Below are 12,080 nucleotides of genomic sequence, written 5' to 3'. Positions count from 1 at the left end.
TCGCGCGCCTTGCTCGGGCTCGCTCTCCTCTCCGGTCGCGAGGGGCTCCAGTGGGTTTGGACTCACGGACTCTTCAGCTCCGTTACCGCAAGAAAAGAGCTTTAATTCACGAGTTCACGATCCCAGCGTTGGTAAAAAGACGATGCGCAAACTTTAAGACGGGCTCCTCACGTGAACCCGCAGCATCATCTCGCGCTCCGTCCTACGATACGAAGATCTGTTGCTTCCGGTGGTCCTCGTGTGAATCCAGAGTCCGGTACTCTTCTCTCCTTCAGAGAGAGATCCCGCATCCGCGGTTTAGATCCAGAGAGATGCTGCCGCGCGTCCTCCTCGCTCCGCGCGCAGGGGTTGGACGATCACACGCGCGCGCCCCGAGCGGCGTTTGATGTTGTTGCTCGAAACCACTCCGCCATGACGGCGAGGAACGACAAAGTCTACCGACGCTACTCTCTCTCTGCGAGCAGAACCTCAGTAGGGGAGAAGATTCGCCACGAATCGGTTCATCCAAAAGTACACACACAGACACACACACACACACACACACACACACACACACACACACACACACACACACACACACACACACACACACACACACACACACACACACACACACACACACACACACACACACACACACACACACACACACACACACACACACACACACACACACACACACACACACACACACACACACACACACACACACACAGAGCTGGGGAGCCCAACTTCTCGGTCCCACCCCGCCCGCGACGCCTTCCACCAATCACAGCGAGCAGACGCCGGCCAGCGCTCCGCCATAGGCTGACGAGTGTGCCCGTCTGTTTTTTGACGGCTGAGCGGGGGTAAAACAGCTGGAATTCTGTCGTCAAGTGGAGGTCAAGAAATAGGCCTATGTGATAAATAAATAAATAAATATGTAATAAATAAATAAAGATAAAATAAATAAAAGAAGCGTTGGCGACTGTCCAGGATATCTGGTGGTCCATGACAATGTTTATGGACCTTGCTGTGTGGGAGGTGATTAAGTGATTAATATGTGATTAAGACTCCCAAAGAGGCTGTCACAACGTCATGTCGCGGTCGTTATTTTTGTTAAAATAACCGTTGAGAACACAGACAATTTAAATTGGACAAGACCAATCCGTGTTTGAGTTTGAGTTTTATTTTTTTTTTTTACTTCTCATTATTAAGAGACAGTTACCATGGTGGCTTTAGTATGGTCGATATCCCGAGCTTCGTAACCGAGCTCCGGAGAGCTCTGGTCCCGCCGGAGAGCGTCGGTCCGCGGCCCCTAGGAGGAGGTGTTTCCACAGAGATCCGGTCACGATGGGGCACGTGCAGCAGTGGGTTATCGCCTACATATGAGGTTGAATTCAGGTAACACATTATTCAACGTATTTAACGTATTTCTGTCACTGCCAGGCCACTCACCATGGTGGAGGAAGACGTCCAAGCTAACGGCCCGGCTTTGTAAATTTAAACTTGGTGGCCGTCACACTTTCGCGCCTCCCGGTCTTATTCCCGCCATGTAAAACGAAAATGACGTCATTTTATAATGGCGACTAACGGAAATAACACATTTGCACAAATAAATCATAACAGGCATACCAAACTCTTTTTAAGACTTTTAGTAGATGCTTGCTTTTAATATTTCATTCTTCTTAATGCTGTATTTAAAGGGGACCTTTGTAAGTAAAACAGCTAGCATACCCTGAATCAGGGGCGTAGGAATGAGTTTAACATTGGGGGGGACACATATCGGAAACCTGACAGATCCGGTATAATTTTTAGGTGGGACAAATGCGCCTGTCTCCGATATTGGAGGGGACACGTCCCCTCCGCCCCCCCGGTTCCTACGCCCTTGCCCTGAATACCTCAAGTTGAATTGATCTTGTAGGTATTATCAGCTAAGACTACCAATGGATAATAAATTAATCAAATCAAACAAACAAATTCAAGAATATTGTTTACAGAGAGAAGCGTTGTTAATTTAAGCTAAAAGGACAATGATCATTCATTGTATCTGTTTGTTTTTTCCTGGCCTCACTCACTAAAACAGCCCTTTCCAATGTTAATTGTCACAATCATTTCATCAGTCCACCAAATTGCTATAATGCCATTGTTTACATAATTAGTAAGGAGCGCTCAAACTAAATATAAATGGTCTTCAGCAGAACCAGTACAAGGAAGCAACACACACACACTCACACACACACACACACACACACACACACACACACACACGCACACACACACACACACACACACACAAACACACTTTTCTAACGTGTATGATCATTGATCAGCGAGCAGGAGTGAATCAATGAAAGTGACCAATTTGTTGTCATAGCAAACAGCTCGTGGTTATTCCATGTATATATATGTGCTCAAACCTGTGTTTTATCATGCAAACACACTCACACACACACAATCACACATACACACTCATACACAGTTAAAAGAGCAGCCATTAAAGAGTATTGATCCAGTTTAGTTTGTGCCTTTATTATAAAACCCAGAAGGCAATGTTCTCAACCACACAGAGGCTAGGGCGGGGCTGTGGAGCCAGGAAGGGTACACCTCAGAATACAAACACGTGGCATTAATTAATAACTAGCAATACAATAAAGCATCCATTATTAACAGCACAGAATATAACTTTCACCATTCCGAGCGTGTGCCGTGTTCATAAACACTTCCCAAGGCTTGGTTTGTTAAAAAATATATCTTTAATTTTTTATCCTTTTAGACTGGTTGATAAATGGTGTTTGTTATTGTCTGCCATTCCAGACCGGGTACTCTATTCATCAGGGTGAATGATCTCTCTCTGGAATACTTCCCCACATGTTCCCCGTAACCGTCCAGCGGCAGATTGTTTTTATAGTTCGGATTGTTTTTCATTTTAAATAATCACAGTCTCTATTATTCATTAGCTAATTGATGTGGCTCACCTTGACGTGTCACCGCGGGGATTGATATGAAAAACAAAACAAGCCTAAATGTTTTGATTAAACTCACCATCACCGGCGATGAAGGGAGACAGCTCCAATACCTTACTCACTGCGTAGTCAATACACTTCTGGATATAAAGGTGACAGAGTGGTTTTCATTATGATACCGGTGTACGTATAAATAGGATGTGATGTAGTCTTCCAAAGGCCAACCGACCTGAATGAGGAAGAGAAGACACTTCACTGTATGAATGATACGAATGAACAAGGTCTCAGTAAATATCGAGCATAACTCTACACAAGGTTGGGTTCAAAATGGCTGCCTTTTTGGATTGTTTGTTGTTTCCTGTCGGCGTGACAACCTTGTTTTTTTTTTGGCCAGTATTTGTCATATTGTTCACGAGGCATCTTGGGTATAAAACTCACAAAGCGTTGAACTATTAACACTATAAATGTCTCCTCACACATATAGTTTCTTGTAGTGGTACAGAGAGAGGCGTCGATGTGTGCGTGTGACATTCACAAAGGGAGGAGGGCGGGAGGCATTCTCTCAACACCCATTAGCTTGCTTCTCATTAGCCGCCGAGGTAATAATGGCTACATTGATCATGGAGGTCTTCTCCATGTCTGCCCGCTACGCTGCTTATCGTACAGTTTGCTCCCTACACCAATTCCTTCACTCAATGGGGCGTTTGGGAACATTACTAACCGAACAGGATAGTAATGTTCCCAAACTGTAAAACAAACTGTAGCTTGGATATACATTTATAAATTGATTAGCCTGCTAACAATGGGGGAATCGATACATACGTTGAAATATTTTACTTTGTAGAACGACAAAAAGACATTCATGCACCTATATGGAGGGATAGATAGACAGAGAGACAGATAGACAGAGAGGAGGGTAGGCAGCACTGTTCTGCTGAAGTGCTTTTGTAGCTTCAGGGTACGACACAAAGTAGAGGAATGCACAGGCTAACTAATCAAGGGGAAACCGGTTTGGTTAAACAGACAGAACCGGCACAGTCCAACGTGCTAGGTTGGCTCCTGGTATTCAATTAAAGCGGCAGTGAATGTGAAAAGGACGGCTCTGTTATTCCAGGGACTTGTTATGTTCTGCCCACACTTGGCTTTGTTTTTTTTGACATTATTACAAGTTGTGTTCTGGACACGGAGCGCACTATTTGGTCGGGCCAGCAAACTCACACTTCACTTCTAAATCCAACACCTCGGAGCACGAGAAACAACAAATGAGAACAATAAGGATGAAGAACACGACCCATTCTGGGCAAACCACACACGTGGACGTCCAAACTACGCCGTCCTTACTGTCATTTTATCATTTTTGTGGAGTCAATTTATTAATTGATGTCAAACTAACTAACTAACTACGTGGGCATATCGACAAATTACAGAGCAGATGCGGTGACGCACACAGACCCTGCAGAAAAGTGACTTTAAGACTTTTATTAAAAACCAATCCGATTTCTTCCTGGCCCTGGGGCCTGATGAGGCCGGCTTCTCCAGCAGATTGCGTGCGACGCTCCGGCTAATGGCTACGGGGTATTTCAAACGGGGAAAATGTGAGCGCCGAGCGCCAAAGTAACTAATGACGGCGAACGCCGCTCCGTCCTATCTGGCGGTATCTCCGGGATTTTGACGTTTCCATGGAATATCAAAAGTGGTGAACACACATCCTGGCAGAGGTCCAGATGCTGAGTGTGTAACCCATTAAAATCACATGCACGTCTTTCATATGCCCACGCAGTCTAGCAAATAACACACACACACACACAGACACATTCACAAGTATGTATGCGTACACAAATGCACACATGCACAGACACATATGCGCACACTCACACACGCATGCATGCATACACACATGTACAAACTTTCTCCAAGACACACGTATACACACACACACACATATACCCACGCAGTCTAGCAAACCCACGCAGTCTAGCAAACACACACACACACACGCACACGCACACACACACACACACACAGGGCCTATAAACAGTGTGCCTGTAACCAGACCAGAGGAAAGTACTGACTGGCTGGAAGTCCTATTTCAACTCACGCCAGTTTATCTTGAGTTTCAGTCGATTCAAAACAACAGTGAAACGCAATGCCCGTGCCGTGACTCACGGACGTGTGCGTGCTGCTCGCGGTTATGGGAACTCAAAAGGGGGTTAGAAGCAATATCAGTCATTTTGCGCAAAACAAAAAAGCACTCGTAATTGCTGAATGTTAAACAAGAGCCGCAAACCATACAAATACAGCGTCAACTCTCTGGCTGCTCGCATTCCTCCGGGTTCACCTTTAAGGAATCAAACAAAAGCAAAGACAGGAGGTGGGGGGGGGGGGGGGGTAGAACGTCTACATAACTCGGTAGAGTCTATGAAACATCCGGACAGCATGCTCGGTTCTCCGTAACCAAGGCAACGGAGCCCGGGCGCTGGCTGCGAGCGGAACACAGAACGGCTCCATTATTTATATCATCTGTATAACGACATGACGAACCGTAGACGGGAAGGGACCGCGGACCGCGGACCGGGTACCGGGGACGAGGGGAGGTAATGAGCGGCAGACGAACAGAGCATGGCGACGGAGTGATGAGCGACGGCTCGGAGCAGAGGCGGGAGATCCACATACGTGTTTCTGCTTTTCAACGCCCCCGCCCCTTTCCCCAAAACATACTCTCTCTCTACCCGTTCTCCAAGCCTAATTAAAACAACTTTTGTGTGCGTGCGCTCGCATAAATTGTGCAACGACAAGTTGTTATTGCAACGGAACAAAAATAGAGAGAGACAGAAGTAAAAAGAAAACAAAAAAGTCAAGAGGGTGGAGGCGGAGAAAGAGAACGAGAGAGGAAGAGAGGGAGAAAGAGAGAGAAAGGGACATAGAGTAAGAGAGACAAAGAGCGAGAGATAGAGAGGGAGAGAGAGAGAGAGAGAGAAAGACAATGAGACAGAGTGAGAGAGCGAGACAAAGAGATGGAGAGAGAGGAAGACAAAGAGCGAGAGATGGAGGGAGAGAGAGACAGAATGGGAGAGAGAGACGGATGTAGAGGGAGATAAAGAGAGCGAGGGAGAGAGACCGACAGACAGACAGAGAGAAGTGAAGCATCAGAAGGGGAAGGGCCCTTGGTGCTTCCCTCTCTCCGTCCCTCCCTCTCTTTCATCTCGCTGTCTGAGTCTCCTCCAGCACTGTGTCAGCCCTGGCTCCTGCTTGGAGAGACCTCCTCCCTCCTGCTGGGAGGAGGGGGGAGGGGGTGGGGCTTCCTTATCCTCAAGTCAACCAGGGACAGGATGGTGTCCCCTTGGGTGGAGGGGCCCCCCATCCACCCAGATCTAGAGCCCCCATGCCAGTCAGAGACAACGCTTTACATGGGGTTTCATTCATACCTTAAAGTGAAACCCTGCATTGTGTCGCAACGCATGGAACCTACACAAAGACGGTTAAGGTTTGAAGGATTATAAAAAAGTACTGTGCAGTAAGTATATTTGTAACTAACCTGCTCAGGGAGTGAGTGTGGGCCCGTGTGAGTGTGCCTGTGTGCGTTTGTGTGTGTATTTGTTTGTGTGTGTGCGTGTATGTGCGTTCATTTGGGCGTGCGTGATGGCTGTGCTTGAACATGAACCGCTCATTCAGAGTCCATCATTTACATTCATTGATATGTAAATTACAACGTGCCGCACCACTTGCTGCATAATGACAGCGTGAGATGATGTGAGTGCGCCTGTCGCCCAAACATCGCCCTAATGGACCAATAAAGTGTAATTGGAAACCAGACCCGGGTCAATAGAAAGATAATTGTGATGATTCCGTCATCGTCTCAATTCTCCCTGCAAGGTACAGATTCGCTGTGCTCTATTTACTTAAAGGGGCCCATGAGGGAGTGGTCTGGCTGTGCTACGGCCCTGTAATGAGGTTACCACGTGGAACAGGGAACGAACGGCGCGTTGATGCCGCCCTTAATCAGTGCTAACGCGGTGTGGCGACACCAGTTCTGTTGGTCCGTCTCGGCCACAGCGTCGGCTGCCCTTTACACAGCGGGCTGCCTGTGTCTGTGTGCGTGGACATCGATCACTCCCTTGTCCATGGATCACGCCATTAGGGTGATCCAGGGTTACCCTGCAGGTTTTGGGGCTTTCCAGGGTACGGGGACAGTGTTTCTCTACTCACAAGGGGCTTTTCCAGGGATTTTGCAGGGTGACCCTGGACCTAAGGGGCATTTCCAGGGGACGAGTTGCCCTATATGTTAGGGAAACCCTCCAGTTACATTAGGGGCCTCTCAAAGGGAGTCTACAGGCTTACCTTGCACATCAGGGGGCTTTCCAGGGATTCAACAGGGTTACCCTGCAGGTGACGGACGAGACAGGGCTACCCTTCAAACTAGGTGCCTATCGTTCGTCATGCATCCCCAAAAGATAACACACCTACATTTCTGACGCACATGTTAACTAATACACTGTCATGACATCATTGTTTTGTTGTATTAAGTGAAAACTTCAACTCATACTGTAACACTCTGGTGTTTGAATTCCGTCAAGTGTCAAACATTTAAAAGCAATACAAAATTGATGAAAACATATCCACACACATAGACATCATTTATCTAAACAGGACAGCAAAGACTCATCCTGGGTATACCCAGGCTGCCTTGCACGCGATTTCATTTCGCGCTGCTAGTCAGCCTGGATCCCATGGATCCGATTTTCGCCTGAGATAGGGAACCAATCACAGAACGGGGAGGGACGGCAAGACGATGACGACGTCTATGCGACACACCCATCGTCTTCTTCCTCTTCGAATTTCTGTCGCTCTACATACTTCATCTGGTATAATTGATACGATTGGCTATGAGCTACGTACAGACTCACACGATAAGACATTCGTAGCGCCCAATAATAGGCTCCGGGCAATCGTAAACCACGCCTCAAACACGAGAAAATGAATGTGTGGTTCACAGGCCTCTTCTCAGTGTAGATTGAGATGAGGTCTGGCTAGCAACGACTATGAATATTATCCACAACATTCCTTCTGAAGGAAAAGAAGGTCATTAGAGCTTAGTACTGGAAGGTTCAACAACGTTGACTCATTCGTAAGTGAACAGTTGTGCCCTCCTCCCCTCTTCGGTCGTCTATCTCTATCTCATTCCAACATTAAACTTTCAAAACCACTGCCACCAAAAACTTTCCGAGTCTATTTGGGTCCAGAGGAGTCTGGGTCTGGGGTGGGGGGCCACTTAGGGCCTCCGGTACTGGGCCCCACCTAATGCGAAGGCATTGGACACAGGCTGGAACCGATTTTTGTGTTTGTGTGTATTCGGGGGCTGGGGGGGGGCAGTTGTATTTTTGTTGTTGCCCAGAACCCTTGACCCCCAAGAAACCGTTGATTGATCCTCCCCACCTGCTACCCGCCAATTGCACTTGACAACATGTCCGTCCACTGGCATGTCACACACACACACACACACACACACACACACACACACACACACACACACACACACACACACACACACACAGACTCAGGTGTGCCACACTCCAATCGCACCATGCCACATGCTCTAAACTTATCAAAAAGTCCACCACTTCCCCCGTGGGGGCCCGTCCCCTGCACCCCTTCACCACCTGGGCTCGGGGCCCCAGCCCCCCTCCCTCCCCCAGAAGAGGAGGAGGGAGGGAAGGGGGTTAGGAGACAGCCAGGGGCTCCTCGTCCCCTGATCCCTCCCCAGGTCCCAGACCCCGCTGGGAGCAGACGCCAGCGTTTCCGCCTCAGACAGAAGACCCGCCATATCCATATGGATTAAGAGTCTGGTAGCGGAGCCTTCATATTTGTCTCAGGTTACGTGACTTGTCCTGTCTCCCCCCACCCCCCCCCCCCCCCCAGCTGAAACGACACGCTGGAAGCACGGGTCGATATTTCCATCAGTGACGCGACGAAGGAGCACTTGGGGGCATTTTGAATTATATCAGTGATGGAAAACTGAAGGATTAACTGAGGTTTGCGTGTGGAGTGTGTATGTGTGTATACTGCCAGGGAGAGAGACAGAGAGAGAGCGGGAGAGAAAGAGAGAAAGAGAGAGATAGAGTGCAAGAGAGAGAGCAAGCAAGAGAGAGAGAGCGAGGGAGAGAGCGAAAGAGCGAGAGCAAGCGAGACTATTAACATGATATTTGTTATTCCACTTCCAAAGTTGACCTTTGTACCTGTTCCTTTATTTACTCTCATTCATAATAAATACCATGAAGGGTCTGAGTGTTATTCAGTCCCAGGACGGCGATCCACTCGTGGTGGACTCGCCCCCTGCCCCCCCTGAGGGAGGGACGTCTCATGAAATACGTTGTGGAAAATGCTGAACACGCATCACTGTGGACAAAGAGGGGACAACGATCAATATCAATATATTAGCAACACCTCTACCCAAGTCCCGCCCCTGGAACCGCAAAAAATGAACCCCCAATATGTGTAGGGTCCGAGAGGGTAAATTGGGGTGCGAAATCAGGCCGGTATATTACCTCGGTCAGTGTAGACACGTGGACCATTCCGGGAAAAGGGCGGGCATGTTTGGCAGTGTAAAAACATTTAGAGAGAGAGAGAGAGAGAGAGAGAGAGAGGGAGAGAGAGAGAGAGAGAGAGAGAGAGAGAGAGAGAGAGAATATCTGGATGGAGATCAGAGGTCGGGAGGACCTGTGAGGATGTAGCAGGCTGGGGGGGGGCAATGAGGGCTGAGTGGGGGGGTGACTGGGTGTGGCAAAGACAGAGCAGGGGCAAAGCAGATGTGGCACCAGCGAAGCAAACAGTCCATCAGGCCCGTAAGGCCCACGCTGCCAATGCATTGAACACACACACACACACGCACGCACGCACGCACGCACGCACGCACGCACGCACGCACGCACGCATGCACACACACACACACACACAGTATTTCTATAAGTGTGTCTGTCTACCTGTGTGAGTGTATAAGTGTCTGTGTGTATCAGTATGTGTATGTTTGTGTGTCCGTGTGAAGAGAAGGAGAGAAGAAATAACGAGATAGAGTGAGAGACAGAGAGCGAGAGTCTGAAGCAACGAGGAGAGAGAGAGAGAGAGAGAGAGAGAGAGAGAGAGAGAGAGAGAGAGAGAGAGAGAGAGAGAGAGAGAGAGAGAGAGAGAGAGAGGAGGGCCTGCCGTCTGGCTGCCCCTCACTTCTCCCCCCTGACAAGTCTGGAGAGAGTTACGGCCACAATAGCGAGGAGCCACGCAAGTATTCGAAGGCTCCCGAGAAAGCTCCAGATGAAGAATGGAGCGCAGCTTTCCCTCATGTTCTCTGCGGTCGCGGCGCTGTTTGGAGTTCAGACGTTCCACCAGGCAGGAATTCAACTTCCCTCCATCCACGGCGTTCTGTGGCCCATGTGACCACCAGCGCACCGGCCGTGTGAACGTGTGAAAGTGTTAATCTCTCGCCATCGTTAAAGATAAGACGAAAACAACGATGTCATGCCTTAAAATAACGAGTCTAAAAACGAAGTACTATTATCTCTGCTGATGTTCCGAGCTGATCCCAGTAATTAGTCGTAGGCCGATCACCCCGGGCTGTGCTATTTACAAAATAAAAATGGCTCAGCAGCCGATACCAAGAAAGCACTTTTACTTTACTTTAACCTAGATCTGTCGCCTGCGTCTCCGCAGCCTGAGAATGAAGGATAAAGGGGAGGGGAACAGCACCTGTTCCTGGGCCAGTGGGTCACACCATTTTGGTTAAAACTTAGATTGCTACCCCAGTTATTTAGCTCAAGCACAAAAAGCCTTCCAAAGAGTTATTTATTTTACTATGAGGAAAAGTTTCTGCGTGTCTTAGGAATTACCTTTCCCCCCCTAAACTATCCCGAGATAAGTAAGAGTCTTTATCACTCTGTTTGAATCTCTCCTGGTGTTACGTCATCTCTCCTATCTGCCGTCGGATCTCCCCTGATGAGTAGAACAGCGGAGCTCTGGGGGGCGGGATCTATTGATATCAGCTCACCAATCAGATCCACCGATTCCCGACTCGTGGACTAACACATGCTAACAATAACCGCGCGGCTCAGCTTCCGACGTTCAGAATCTCTTAATATCGCTTCCATCAGCCCCGGAGTGGCTGGATGCAATTTCACTGACATGACGGAGGAGAACGTTCCTCTCTGAAAGGAATGCTCTGAAAGTGATCGTTTTGCACGGGGGGGGGGGGATTCGCGTAGCACTAGCGTGCGAAGCTACGCTACATTAGAGTCTGCGTAATTCAAATGACCTCAGCAATCAAAAGTAAAAAAAAAAAAGAAATCTATTCGGGGGCCTCGCGTGCGTCCGGGGGGATGTCGGCCACGACCCCCCCTGCTCTAACCGCTTACCGCTCCCTGCACTCGCATGCAGTGTTTGTGTGTGTGTGTGTGTGTGTGTGTGTGTGTGTGTCTGTGTGTGCGTGTGTCGGACTGGCCTGGGGCCTGTGATGACAAACACACACATATATCCATTTTCTCACTATTTGGGTGCCTTTTCGTCCCGGTATCTATACCCCGGACCACGTTCCCCCCCCCCCCCCCCCCCCAAGCCATAACTTTACAGTGACAGATGGCTGGCATTTGGTCATCACAGCCCCCCCCCCTCCCCCCGTTGGGCTGGACCACGGCGTTGATCGTCCGGTTTACACGTGTCCGCAAAATGTCAACAAATGTCGAGGAAATGTCAAGGACTCGGACATGTGTGGGGGTCTGGCCAGGTTGTGTGTGCTCTTGTGTGCGTCTGCCTCTGTTACACGGCGACCTCGGTTCAGCTGCTAACGGCCTCCGCCCCGTTGGGCAGCCAGGGTTGATTGACCCACATTGATCCCAGCTGATGCCAACCTGATCCATAACACGTGCAACCCTCCACCAACGGGACACCTCACCTGCTTCATTTAGAATCCATTCCTCCGCATCGATCCCAAGGAGGAAGCCCACGCCGTACATCAGCCCCCGCCCCCCTCCGGCGGCCCTCCTGCTGTTCATCTAAGCTGAGGGCGGGGTCAGGGTTTAGACATGAGTGAGGTCCACATTCATTTATTTTAGTGGAGTTTATTTACTGCAATTCTGGATGAGCAAAATTCCTACC

This window comes from Pollachius pollachius, assembly GCF_949987615.1.
Source record: "Pollachius pollachius genome assembly, chromosome: 19".
In the NCBI taxonomy this organism is placed as follows: domain Eukaryota; kingdom Metazoa; phylum Chordata; class Actinopteri; order Gadiformes; family Gadidae; genus Pollachius; species Pollachius pollachius.
This window is presented reverse-complemented; position numbering follows the sequence as displayed.